Source organism: Melanotaenia boesemani, chromosome 21 (genome assembly GCF_017639745.1).
Source record: "Melanotaenia boesemani isolate fMelBoe1 chromosome 21, fMelBoe1.pri, whole genome shotgun sequence".
NCBI lineage: Eukaryota > Metazoa > Chordata > Actinopteri > Atheriniformes > Melanotaeniidae > Melanotaenia > Melanotaenia boesemani.
Window position 1 is genome coordinate 14,794,111 of NC_055702.1, and position 14,783 is coordinate 14,808,893.

Consider the following 14,783-nt stretch of genomic DNA (forward strand, 5'->3'; position numbering starts at 1 on the left):
CTGTCTGAATACAGACTGAGACCTATTGATTTCTGCTTTACGAAGGGATCTAAAAGATAATCTGTATGTGACGCACACTCAGAGGACAGCACATACACACTTCACACTACACAAGGTCCACAAGCTGATGCACTGTTGATTTTTTGTTACCTTCACAGCACAAAGGTGTTAACAAACATGTGAACAGCAAACAGTTTAATGCTTTGATAGAAAATCATGTTTTTTATATTAAAAGAGAAGCATTTGAGCATGCAAACACATGTACACAGTTAATATATGCTGTGTTTGTTGTATAATGACAAATGCCAATAAAGGTGTCTGATCTCATCTCCTAACTGTGCTCATTCCAACATGTTGTCATGTGTGGGCTTTTTTAATAGCTGAGAACAGTGTTACATATGAGAAGTGTCCAGGTTTGGAGACATTGGAGTTTATACCATACAGATGATGTGGTTCTGTTGACTTCCTTGGACCATGATCTGCAGCATACAGTGAGGAGGTTTGCAACTAAGAATGGTTGCATTGACTGATTGCAACTGCCCAAAACCTGTTCCTCTTGTGCAAGACGCTGGTGAGCTCACGAGTGAACCAAGGGCTATCACAGCCCTTTATTCTGAACTGGCAAACAGGGGCAACTTTTGTATAGAAATAATTCCATTCCAGATTGGCATTATGAAACAGCAGAATTCACCTCATTTAAACTAATAAAGATCCCTGATAAATGCCTGTTCACAAAATTGCTCAAGTTCTCATTTCAATCACATGGCTGGGGAATTTTACTATGGCTTATGGCTCCCACCACACAGTGGTCACTTTGATCATTTGCACAAACCCCAGTTGCAGAGTATGAGGGACATTTGTGATCATAAGATCAATAAGAAATTATTTATCTAGATTTTGGGGGTTCAAACGAGTAGGACTTATTAAAGAGAAATTAAGAGACAGACACTGTGCTTCAAAATCATCAGACACTGGTGATAGCCAGGCCCAATTAAAATCACTAAGATAATTTCTTTAAAATCTGTTTAGGATAAAAGACTCCATGGTGTTGGAGGTGGCAGAATGGGGGGCTCTAACAATTAAGAACTGACAGCAAAACTTGACAGCAAGGCTGGATTTAGCATTGATTGCCACAATGCCCCATTTCCTCATGCAATAGATATTAAATCCATTAATTGCCACATCTTTATCTGACCTCTCAGAAATAACAATATCTGCACCTGTTGAGGTGCATATATTCTTATAAGCTGCAAATATTAAAATGCAAAATAAATAATCCAGACTTACTTTTAAAATCAGCATGTCATGAGTCTGTGTACTCCACTCTCTGCCCTTCTGTGTCTTTTTTCCTTTTTCCCCACACATGTTGTGTGTGTGTGTGTGTGTGTGTGTATAGGTGTGTGTGTGGGTGTGTGAGTATAGCTATGGCTACCCCACTGCTCTGACAGGTTCCTAAGGCACAGCTGTTATCCATCAACTCATCACACCTGCAGTATTTCTATCTTTGTCCTTCCTTAATTTGACGCCAGATTGTTGAACCTAAAACACATGTTGTATCTGGTCTAGTATATTTTAGGAATTTTGTTTTGCTCGTGTTGCCAGGCCTAATGTGTGTTTGGCCCCTAAAGAAAGACTAGGAATACATGCCAAGGCCTAGGACTACAGTACATTCTGGATCCCAAACACTGTTGGACTTACCTCACCTCCCTGTCATGAGCCACACCTGCATCCGTAGTGCTCTCAAAATCAACCCAAGGAGCCAAAACATCTTTTGTCTGCCTCCTCATTGTTTTAACCACTCAACCAGTTTCACCCGACTGTTCCTTCTAATAAATAAAACTTCTTTGTATCACAGCTCTAGGTTACTGTCTGCTCTTTTGGTCCGCATTCCTGCCCTTGTGACAAAGCAGATTCCAATCCAATTCCAATCTAAGTCACTTTAATTTGTAAATCCCTTTAAAAACAACACTATTGACAAATGTTCTGTACACAGCAAAGGAAAAAGCACAACAAAGGCAAAAAGTCATTGTAACAACATAATAAAAATCATTTAACCATTAGGATGTAAAAATAACAGTCAGCATCTCTTGAGCTAAAGGCAAAGAGGAATAATGTGTTAAAAGAAGAGACTTAAAAGCAGAAAGTGAATCAACCTGTCTAACATTTATGGTAGATCATTCCACAGTTTTGGGCTGGTGAGTGATAACCCACAGCCCCTTACCAGTACCAGTACCAGTACCAGTTAAAAGCCACGCAGCAGCGTTTAAAACTAGCTGGAGTCAATGGAGTGATGTCTATAAAAAGTCCAGTATGAAGTGCATTACAATAGTCTAGATGAGTTGTCTCAAAGTAATGCAAAGAAAGGAGAGATTTAACTTTAGTCAATTGTCTCAGATGAAAAAAGCTGGATTTGACCGCTGTCTAACTTTACACTGAGGTTCGTAGCTATAGGTAGCAAATACTGTTTTAATGTGACTAGATCAACATCGAATTTGGAGGAACCGCTAGGCCACAACAACACAACCTCAGTCTTACTATCTTCAAAATGTAAATAATTTGACACACCCATGCCTTCATTTCAGTAATGCACTCAAGGAGGTGATTTGTTGAGTAAGCATTTTCCTGCTTCAGTGGAACATAAATCTGACTATCTTCAGCATAAAAATGGAACACAATATCAAACTTCCAAAGAACTGAGCCAAGAGAATAAGGCTTTTGTGGGCATCATACTATAAGAGCAGATGAAACAGGTGAATAATTATTTCTGCATCCAGGAGTGGCATAAGACACTCACTCCCCAGTGAAGATGTTGCACGACTAGTAGTTTACTAACTTTGGTATAAACAGGCTAGTAGCACAGATGCCAAAATTGCAATTAATGAACGTACTCCAAAACATGGAAAAAGTAACAGATGAGGCAAAGGAAAATGCAAATAGAAGTTCCCCCTTGATCTGCATATTGACCTAAATAACAAAGTGATAGCACAGAAGGATAGGTATTTACAGGTACCGGCTGGTGGTGCAAGCGGTGCAAGGTTAAAGCCGAATGAGGCTGATGGGCCTGGCTCAGCCTGGGCTTGGGCTGCTGCTGGTGTTGAAGCCTGGCTGTTAGGCCTGGCAGCTGCTGCCGCTGGTTTTGGGTCTGGTTGTTAAGGGCTGGCAGCTGTTCCTGGTCTTGGGTGTGACTTAGCCTGAGGGTGGCTTAGCTGCTACTACTGGACGTAGTTCAGTCTGAGACTGGGGTTCAATCAGACTCAGAGCAGAATTACTGGCAGAAATGTTATCCAGACTTGGAGAAATCTTCCTTAGCACAGGCTGGCTATGGAGCTGGTAGCCCAAAGCTGCTAGTGGACAGTACTGGAGCTTGTAGCTCCTCCTGCTGTGATGGTAGCCTGGTGGAGCATGGGGCTGGAGGCTGCTGGAGGACCCTGGACCTGTCAGACAACTCCAAACTCTGATTATAGATTATAACAAATTTAAATTTACCTTTACTTTGCATTTCTGTTTCTTAATGTCACTGCTTCAGTTCAGACTTGTACCATGTCAAAAATGCATAAATATTAGTAGTCATCATACTGTTGCTATCACAGATTGTTAAAGAAAAGCACCAAGGTCCTCATTTAGACATGATGCTGAAATGTTTATTTGCTGTAATATTAATTAAAGTAGTGCATGTCTGAAAGACACTGTAGTTTGTATTAAAAAGAAAGATGTTGCCTTAAAATATAAAAATGCATTGAATCTACTTTCCATCCAAATGGCAAGCAGGGTTCAAGCTTCTGTGTTTGGAAGAATAAGTCTTTTTGTGCAAAGTCTATGGTGCAATGACACTATATTTGCAACCTTTACAGTAAAACATTCAATTCAAAAATAAAACACTGGGACACTGTTTAAAATGTAAATTAAGACAGAAATGCAATCCATATTGTATTCCCAGTAGAACATAAGGAACTTAACAGATTTTCAAACCTTCTACCATTTAATGGAAAATAAGAGTTGCAACACATCCCAAACAAATTTGGAACAGGGGCAAGAAAAAAGACATAAAAATAATGAGCACAGATCAAAAGCAACTGGAGGAATATTTTACTACAAATGAGGTCAATTTGCAACAGCTCAGTAACATGACAGGGTATTTATGGAATTTCAGATAGGTAGAGATGAAGATGAGCAGAGGTTCATCAATTTACCACAAACTGAAACTTAAAAGTTGTGAAACAGTTTCGGAAAATTGTGGATATAATCTCAAAAATGCCAAAAACTTCTTCTCAAATGAAATGTGGGTAAATAAATTTATATATAAAAACTCATCCTTGCATGGCACAAACACAAACAAAACCAGAACATTAAATTGTCTTATCACTTTCCAAGCTAAGTGATTTGGAAGGCTCCCCGGAATGAATCACTCACAGCCTGACATCATGCTTGCTCTTTCAATCAAATTTAAAAGTTGAAGTGGTGTCACTTCTTTTTCTGGCTTCATAATACATGAGTAGGATTATGCTAAACAAAAAAGTACTTTCAACGTAGTGGATCGAAATTGGGATAAAATAGTCACACATGGAGCCTTACTGTACAGTTAAGCAGAGTTACCTGCCTGACCCTGAAGCAGTGACACTGTGAAAATTGTTTTTCTGCAACTTTTCAGCTTTGGCACTCATCAAGTTAGCTGATTTAAATAAGTTTTCAAATCATTCTAAAAATTCTGGAGGCAGAAAAACTAATTTGTAAAGGGATTTTTTTTTCTTCTTCTTCTTTTAATTCTATGAACAACTTGTCACAAAGAACTTTCCAAAGAGCTTTGTGACAATAAAGCAGGTAAGAGGGCAGGACAAAACAAGAAAGACAGGACAAGAAATTGAATTAAACAAGAGGAGATGTTGGTATATTGTTGGCAGGCGTTGGTGTTTACATCGTGTTGCTGAATGAAGTGTTTGTTTTCACAATTCTCACAAAAGGTACATCACAATCAGTTTGGAGAAAGTAATAAGAGCAAACTGTCAACCCATGGCAGCACATTTGACTGCTGTTGTTAAGCTGTTGTGTACCTCATCACCATGGCATCAATCCAAACCTACATATAGAGGTTCACTTAAAGCACAAAATTAGTTTGGCTGCTAGAATAATGGAAATGACTGATGAATATTGGAATGCATAAACCAGTGTGGCAACTCACTTTTCTATTTACAGGATAACTTGTTTCCTGACTGCTGAATTCACATGGACAATTTTATACTGTCAGAAACAACTTACAAGTAGAAAAAATACTTAATCACTAACCATCTACAAGTTAGTAGTTACCTTATCTCACACAAATTTAATTTTGTATGGCTTGAAACACAACTTCCATAGCCATGTCTTAATGAATATAAGAAACATTAATGAAAAAGTGGCCAATGGAAGAATAACAGCACTTTAATGAACTGATTAAGCCAATAATGCTGGTTAGCTCATGTCTGAAAAGGGCTTTACTGTGCTCAGAGGGAATCCAGTAATCTGCACCTCTAAAGCTGACTAATTAATTTTATTTCCCAAATAGTAGTACGTTGTGGCTTTCAGTGACTTTATACAAGATTAATTTGGGGCTTGTAGCTACACAAGAGTGCAATGATGACTTTGGTGCTCCATGGAGTCACTATGTTTGCTGCCAAGCCAGAACATTGTCGTAATACAGGGTCTTAATGGTGGTCCCACTTTCTAGTCTTATAAGGTAAACTAAATAGTTAGGGTTAGGGTTGTAGCAGACACAAGAGTCATACTGAACTTACTAAATCTAAAGAACATTCTTAACACATTCTTAGTGAGCATATTAAAGTTAACGCTTTTGTTATCAATACCTTTAATAATGTTGAGCTCAAATGTAACTGTGCAATATGAAGATAAAAACTTTTAAGTTTTCAAAAGAGTCATAGTTTTAAATTTGTTCAAGGCCCTAGTTTTCAGACCTACTTCTAAGTCAGAGATTAGTTTACTGTTGCTTCCAGAGTAAAATTATACCCCATGTTTGTAATGCATTCATTGTTTGTGATGTAGCTGAATCTGAGCCTTAAGGAATCACATTGGTTTATAGTAACAGCACACTTATCTCACTCTCTTTTTTTTTCCTGCTTGACATGTTTGAATCTGTAGAAACAAAGAAAACCAAACACACACACTTCCACAGCACAGCCATGTATGGTCCTTTTTGTGAAAGTGAACCCTGCTGGTTGTTGTTGTAGCTGCCAGCGAGGCACAGACAAAGGGATTATGTTGACAAGCTGCATAAGACAGTATGACTACAAGGCCCCCGCAGTCAGTGCTGCGCTGCATGGTGTGATGAAGTCACCTGATGTCACAAGTCTGCTTTGTTTCCGTTAAGTCTCATATGAAATAGAAAGCCATCATGTAACATACTTATGCAACAACAACTGACATTAAGCTGAATAGCCTACCACAAAACCTCCATTTTTAGCTTGTTAACTGAATATCAAGTAGCATACATGATGTGGACTCCACAATTTCTAGTACACTGCTTGGTTATAATTAATAATACTTTGATATAAAATTAATGCAAAATGGTGAAATCAGGTTTATTTAAAGCATGAAATCCTCTTGTGAGAACATTCAATGTCGGGCTAAATAAAATAACAAAACCTATTGGAATACAAGCAATATGCACATGTTTTGTGGAGACTGCATTAACTTGAACCCTGAAAAGGGCTGCACAGCGGTGTGGAGGTTGGCACCATGGCCTGGTAATCTTTCTGGCCATAAGCATGACCTCTGTCCATTGAATAAAGTTGAAGTCTTACTTTTGGCTGAAAACCCTGTAAGACATCTATTTCCAAAGTAACCCATTACACTGCAGTGTAAAAGTCCAACTTTCTGTCATTTTTTAGGAATATGTGGCTGTTTGTGTGTAGAAAGATTGTATTTTAAGCCAAACCAAGATCATGTCCTAGAAAAAGTTTTTTATATGACCCCGACCCAAAAGCCAATGTAGCCTTGAGGAAACCAAACAGTGAGTTAGAATGAAGCCAAAAAGTAAAACTTGCACTACTAAACTAAAACCAGATTCCATTCTGACCTTCAGACTCTGTTGCTTGTTACTAATGCACACACTTGTCCATGTTCCCAGAAAGTCAAACATATGCTGCAGGGTAACTTGTTGTTGTGAGGACAGGATTTTCATCTTAAAGTGTAATTTAAAAACAAGAACAAACATACATGATACACACAAAACACATAAATAAATCTGAAATCCAAGATGTTACATGTTATATGATTGCAAGTAACAGCATCACTGTAGTCTGAAATAAAACCTACACTTTTAAGCCAATTACTTTATGAGAACTTTTTTTTCTTCTAGCATTTGGTACAGGATTGATTCTAACCTAGACTCAATAAAAATACAACAATTATAGAGATGGAGGTCAAGAAAGTGTGTCTGCGTCTCTTTTTCTGTCTCATTTGATTGCAGGAACAGTGAAAAGAGAATTATGGGAAGATATAAACAGAAAGGTAGCTAGAAAACACAGGCGAGGTATAGATTTAGTGGTGATTGTAAAGTCAGTGGTTTGGTCTCTCAGAGAAGCTGAGAAGAGTTATCCAGCATACCATTGATCAAGTCACCTTCAGCCATAATGGCAACAGGCTTTAAATATATGGGTGATGAGAAATGACAAATTGCGCATAATTCTGTCAGCCAGCTTTAATATTGAACAACAACCAAATGAGAGGCCAAGCATATTCAGCACAGAGCTCAAGGTGAACAACCACGTTGTTTGTCTGTTCCACTCATCAGGGACAGCCCCATGGCAAAATACTATTCACAAAGCTCCTGTGGTTGTTTGACTTAAGGAGGATCCTGCAATCACAAAAAAAGCTTTTCTTTTTCTAAGCTGTTTGCAACATCAAAGAGGTGTCCTGAGCTTTTTTTTTATGAAAATGGGTTGATTAGGACCTAAAAGTCAGGCCCACACTAAATGAACCAAAAGGAAAAAGGCTGGTGCTGCCATCTTCAATTTCACCTGGGAATACAACCCAGAGGTTCCATTTAATGGCTAATTGTGGAAAAGTTTCTACTTTCCAGAATTTGATCCCATAGCTCAGATTCTTCTTAACAGCAAGAGACACATAAGATATCAAATTTATTAATTCAAGACTGTGTTCAAGTGTAAATCCTTTCTTTCTTCCTCCTTTTTTCATTCGCCTGGGGAGCTAGTTCACACAGCCTCAGGCTAGACACCTTTACAAGCTAGACAGTCCATCAAAATGAGTAATAAGTGTGTGGGAGACAGCGTGGAGCACACTTGGCTGTCATAAACGAAGATATTTTTGATTGTTTTCTCAGCCAACTTGCCAAAGAGCATCAAACCATCAGGATTCTGCAAAACTGTGAAATACATTGTTTGAAGTTTATTTCTGGAGGTTTAATGGAGTTGGGAAAATAATGTAGACAATATAAGTAAACACATCAATGTCTGCAATATCTCAATCACCATGTCTCATTGACTTTTTTCAAAGGAAAATGCAAGAAAATGTCAAGATTTGCCACAAGATAAAGTAAGTAAACTTTGTGTAAAGCTAACGGCTAACATTGCTTTGTTTTTCGTTTTTTTATTAAAATAGCGATCCTTTAAATGTTTAATGCTTCATGCATTCTGATTAAAAACCCAATCAGTTATAAGCATTAGTCTGATAGTTCAGACCCATTTAGCTTCACCTTGACTACATGATTTTGTCAGACACATCATGCACACCAGAAGTATTCTTTATGGCTTTTGTTAAAGACAATGGTGATAATATTTTTTACTTTATAAAATTAATTTAAATAAAAAAAATGTTTATCAACTCCAGAGGGAAATTTGAATGTTTTACAGCGTAATCCCGGATTAGTTAAATTTGCTCTGAAACCTGATATTCTAAACCATTTTAGTTTTACAAATGCTAAAACTATACAAGTTGTGTCAACATAGGCAACCATTAGTCTTTACAAAAAGAACATTAGTTCTTAACTGTTTGAACTAACACTATCAAGTCAGATTTACTTAAATTGTTTATTTTTTTCTAATTAAGACCAAATCACACTGACTCTGCTTCCTGAGAAGTCCACTTAAAGGACTCAACTTTATCTAAATTTATTTCTGATTCTAAATTTATTTCTGATTGGGCTAAATTCTGATTAATCCAAAAGTAATCTAAGATTTACACTGAACCAGCAGAACTGAGTAAGACATTAGGAAACATCAATGTACAAACTCATGCTCACGCATGTCTGTCTTCTTGATAAGTTTGCTCAGCTTCTTTCAGTCTCTGGCTCTGATGCTGCTGCACGTGGCTGCAAAGCCACAGATTTTCAGAAGATATGTACCATCTAGGTGCAGACACTGAATGATATCAGAGCTCTATCCCTTCCTGTAGATAGTTATTAATGCTGACTGGGAATTTAGGCAAGTAGATTTTTACTAGAGAGCAGTGAGCTGCCATTTTGGCACCTGGGGAACAGTTGGGAGGTTGGTCAGTGGTGCATAGCAGTACACGTCTGTTATGCCAGCCCATATACCTTAAACCAGGTTTTCCAGACCAAACCCCACCTCTGCTACCACCACTCCACCCTCTCCAAGATGCTAGGTTTCCAAGAACAAAAATGAATTGTCCTTATTGGTGTGAAGGATTATCCATTTTTGACATTTAGCAGCATTATGTCCTTCAGTCTCCTCAAAATATACAAAATAAAATAAGGCTAATGTTATGATACTGTATTTAAATCCAATAAAATTCCCTAAGCATATGATTATTAATGGCTACACATTTTATTGGGCTTCATCTATAAACTGCTAATATCTTTAGGTTTTTAAAGTTAAAATTAAGTTATCATTTTGCATTTGCTTGCTAAATTCACTCTATATAAGACAACAATTGACTCATGATCAATTGGATGTCTCAGCAGAACAGACTGAATCATATGGATTCCTGTTATAGCTGTCTGCCTTTAATATTTAAATCAATCCCATGGAAATGGCTGAATTTCACAACATATTCAGTAAGCAAAGATTTTATCCTTTTTATAAAAGTGTTTAGAAATGAGAATGATGTTCTTAAACAAATGACATAAAAAATAATACACACTTCTGCTTGTTTAAACTGATAAACACACCAGTTACATAAAAAATATTAAATAAATAAATTAAGACAAATAAGCAGCCTTTTTTAAGCTTAAACATCTATGTTCTGGTGTTTTTGTTGCTATCCAATAGAGTGTGGTGTCATCATGCCAAGATCTGAAGAGTTCTCTAAGGCCTTTATTTGAAAGGATGTGTATGAGTCTTGCAAGGGAAAAATATCTTCTAACTATCTGTAAGAAAATTTCTTCACAAATGCTCTGGATTTCAAATGGCTGCCCATGAGCGGAGCCTTTGATGCGAAGAGAAGTCCATAAGACACATCAAATTTATTGCAGGATCTGCAGGTAACTCACACACTTATTGGCATCAAAGTGTTGCAGCTACAGTCAGAAAGTGATTACATAAATACAACCTGCTTTACAGACATGTACTTAATTAAACATTTCTTGTACAGAAACAATAGAGGAAATAATCTTGGAGTAACAATTAGAGTAGTGTGATGTATACAGATAAATAAAAAATGGAGTTGTTTGGGGCAAGCCAAAAATAGTTTTCAGGAGGAAAAAGTTAAAATATTCTGTGAAATATGATGATAGAAGTGGAATGATGTAAGGTTTTTTGTTGCCTTAACCAGGGATCTGAATTTATACTCTTACTTTAACCTCTGCTGCTCAGCAGGCAGGAGTGGGACTTTAGTTTAATGAACACAACATGCAGCCAATCACATGCAAGAATAGACTAGGACTTTGAGATTATGTGAAAGAAGGAAGGGAGTACACTGAGGACTGTGAGTATAATGGTACGGGTCCAGTTCACAGACTGACAGAGATAATTAGGAAACCGGATTCAAATGTAAGTTAACAGAGATTACAAAACACAGAAATTATAAAATGTATAGAAAGGTAAAAGGGTGGTACATGAAACTGAAATCTTTTTTTTAAAAAAAAAGTATGTAGATCTTAGGCAAATAATGAACTGGGGATTTTCTACAACTAACTAGTCATAATGTAAAATATTAGGCAAATTTGGTGAAAGTAAATGGTCAATAGTGCTTTTTTTTATCAACAACTTACTTGGGAAGATCCTACACTTTATGCCTTTAATCGCTGTTGCACAAACCTATTTTAATGATGATGAAAAAAACTTGCTTGCACAGTCGTCTCATTTGGTGGTTTTACAACCTCGTCATAAAACGTAAACAGTTTGGACAGATATTCCATCCATCCATTTTCTTCCGCTTATCCTGAGTCGGGTCGCAGGGGCAGCTGCCTAAGCAGGGAAACCCAGACTTCCCTCCCCCCTGCCACATTCACCAGCTCATCTGGAGGGATCCCAAGGCGTTCCCTGGCCAGCCAAGAGATGTAGTCCGTCCAACGTGTCCTAGGTCTTCCCCGGGGCCTCTTTCCAGTGAGACGTGCCTGGAACACCTCACCAGGGAGGCGTCCAGGAGGCATCCTAACCAGATGCCCGAGCCACCTCATCTGGCTCCTCTCAATGTGGAGGAGAAGGGGCTCTACTCTGAGCCCCTCCCGGATCACCGAGCTTCTCACCCTATCTCTAAGGGAGAGCCCGGCCACCCTGCAGAGAAAACTCATTTCGGCCGCTTGTATTCGCGATCTCGTTCTTTCTGTCACTACCCACAGCTCATGACCATAGGTGAGGGTAGGAACGTAGATGGACCGGTAAAACGAGAGCTTTGCCTTTTGGCTCAGCTCCCTCTTCACCACGACAGACCGATGCAGAGTCTGCATAAATGCAGACGCCGCACCGATCCGCCTGTCGATCTCCCGCTCCATCCTCCCCCCACTCGTGAGCAGGACCCCGAGATACGTGAACTCCTCCACTTGGGGCAGGACCCGGAGAGAGCACTCCACCCTTTTTTCAGCTGAGGACCATGGTCTCGGATTTGGAGGTGCTGATTCTCATCCCAGCCGCTTCACACTTGGCTGCGAATTTCTCCAGTGAGAGCTGAAGATCCCTGCCCGATGAAGCCAGCAGAACCACATCATCCGCAAAGAGCAGAGACCCAATCCCGAGGCCACTGAACTGGATCCCCTCGACACCTCTGCTGCGCCTAGAAATTCTGTCCATAAAAGTTATGAACAGAATTGGTGACAGGGCAGCCTTGGTTGAGTCCAACCCTCACTGGAAACGATTCTGATTTACTGCCGGCAATGCGGACCAAGCTCTGACACCGGTCGTACAGGGACCGGACTGCTGGTACAAGCGACTCCGGCACTCCATACTCCCAGAGTACCCCCCACAGGAGTCCCCAGGGAACACGGTCGAATGCCTTCTCCAAATCCACAAAACACATGTAGATTGGTTGGGCAAACTCTCATGCCCCCTCAAAGACCCCGAAGAGGGTGTAGAGCTGGTCCACTGTTCCACGACAGGGACGAAAACCACACTGCTCCTCCTCAATCCGAGGTTCGACTATCCGACGGACCCTCCTCTCAAGCACCCCTGAATAGACCTTACCGGGGAGGCTGAGGAGTGTGATCCCCCTGTAGTTGGAGCACACCCTCCGGTCTCCCTTTTTGAAGAGGGAGACCACCACCCCAGTCTGCCAGTCCAGGGGGACTGTCCCCGATGTCCACGCAATGCTGCAGAGGCGTGTCAACCAAGACAGCCCTACAGCATCCAGAGCCTTAAGGAACTCTGGGCGGACCTCATCCACCCCTGGGGCCTTGCCACCGAGGAGCTCTGGTGGACAGATATTATCACTCATATAGGCAGTTGGTGAGGTGATGCTGTATGAATGCTGCATATGATCAAGAACATGGTGATGTTGATGTAGAACAACATATAGTAGACATACGTAACACGCTACATTCACATGCATATTAAGGTTCACCTGAATAAGGGTCAGTTCATGCTAAATATTTGTTCAATTTCATTGCCTATATTTGTGGTGTCACCTGGCAGGGCCAGATAGAGTTCAGAGTTGTGCTTGCTCTTTCAATCAAACCCTCTGGCCCCATCCTTACATCCTGGGTGACAGTTGGAAGTCATCATTTCAGTCTGTGCTCATTACTTAATGATGACTTCAAGATAAATGTGTAGCCTCCAACACAGTCACATCAAATTCAATATGAAGAACTAAAAATTCATGCCTGAGTTATAGCTGTTAGTAACAAATTGTGCTCCCTTTAAAACATACAAACAACAAATACCAGAAATGCACTTGGATCCAAACCAGTTGGATTTAACTTTAACTTTCAAAATAACATTATGGTTTACAAAGAATAGCTGGTTTTCATGTGTTAGAAAAATGTGTACAATTTTCTACTTTTTCTTTTTTAACTTTTTTTTAAAACTGTAAATCAGACATGATTACCAACATGAACTTCTTAAAGTGTGTTTTATATTTTAAAAAATCAATGTTATGTAACTGAATTACATGTTTTGGTCTAAACTGATAAATTTGTTGACATATTAATGAATGTTTGAATTAACAGTGAATTATTGTTCATGAATATATGATCTGTTAAGGCTGAAGAAGTCACATGAATCCACATTGAAATCAACATTAGTTCATGATAAGCAACAGGAATTAATGATAGTGATCATGGATTAATGATCCAGCACTAATTAGTGCATTAGCTCATCATTAGTTACACATTAGTTACATATATGATTTGCAACATTATTGTAAAATGTTACCAGATAAACCATTTAATGGCATCAACATTCAAATGTTTTTTTTTTTTTTTTTTTTGTAGAAATGTATATTATACAATTGAGAATTGTCTTGTTGCCTGAAAGAACTTAGTCAAAATGCATAAGTGAGAATGAAGACAAGGGCAGAACAACAAGCTGAAAAATAAATCTGAAACACTGAGTCAGAGAAACTGAAAGACAAGAGCCAGCACAGAGTAAAAGAGCAGTTGAGGTTGTTACTCATTCATCCAGCCTCACAAACAATAGAGTTACAGACTCTGAGACAGACGAGGCAGATGTGAAAGAAGAAGACAGAGCAAGGAGGATCTTATTCGACAGAGAAATCACAGCTACACAGATCTACTTACAGATTAGTAATGGCTCTGACAGTGTGTGCATAGTGTAGATGAGTGTACTGCAGGCACCAGCGATAACGATGTCACACACCTGCTCCTGCCTCACCTAGACTTGCACAAGCAAAGCACACATACCTTTGCCCAGTTATGTTCATGTCTTCTAAGAACAACAAATGGACACATGGCAGTTTGTGGTTACTTGACCGCAGGAGTTTTTGTGCTATCTATAGGTGAGAGTTTGAACACAAGAGTTTTAGTTTTATATTTGGGTTCAAGATGCACATACTAACTCTAGCTTGAGCAACAAAGGGAACACATGAAAAAAGAGAGAGAAAAAAAGGTAATTGCAAAACCAATAGTAAATTTTGAAATGATTTTTTTTTAAAGCATTGTGTGTGTGTATGGGGGAAATGGACAGTCAAAAAGAAAAACAAGATGATAGACAATCCAGAGACATATGAATCAATAATGCTGATGAGGAAACAATAAGATATAATACAACCATCTCGCCACAAAAAATATTCTCTTAAAATAAGCAAAAGCAAGAATTAAATCAACAATGAGGGTATTATCTCTGGATATTGTGGGCTGCGTTAGGTACACAGAGGCTTGGTTGAGCAAGAGTTGGCAGAGTTTCAGTTCTTCTATTTATGATCTG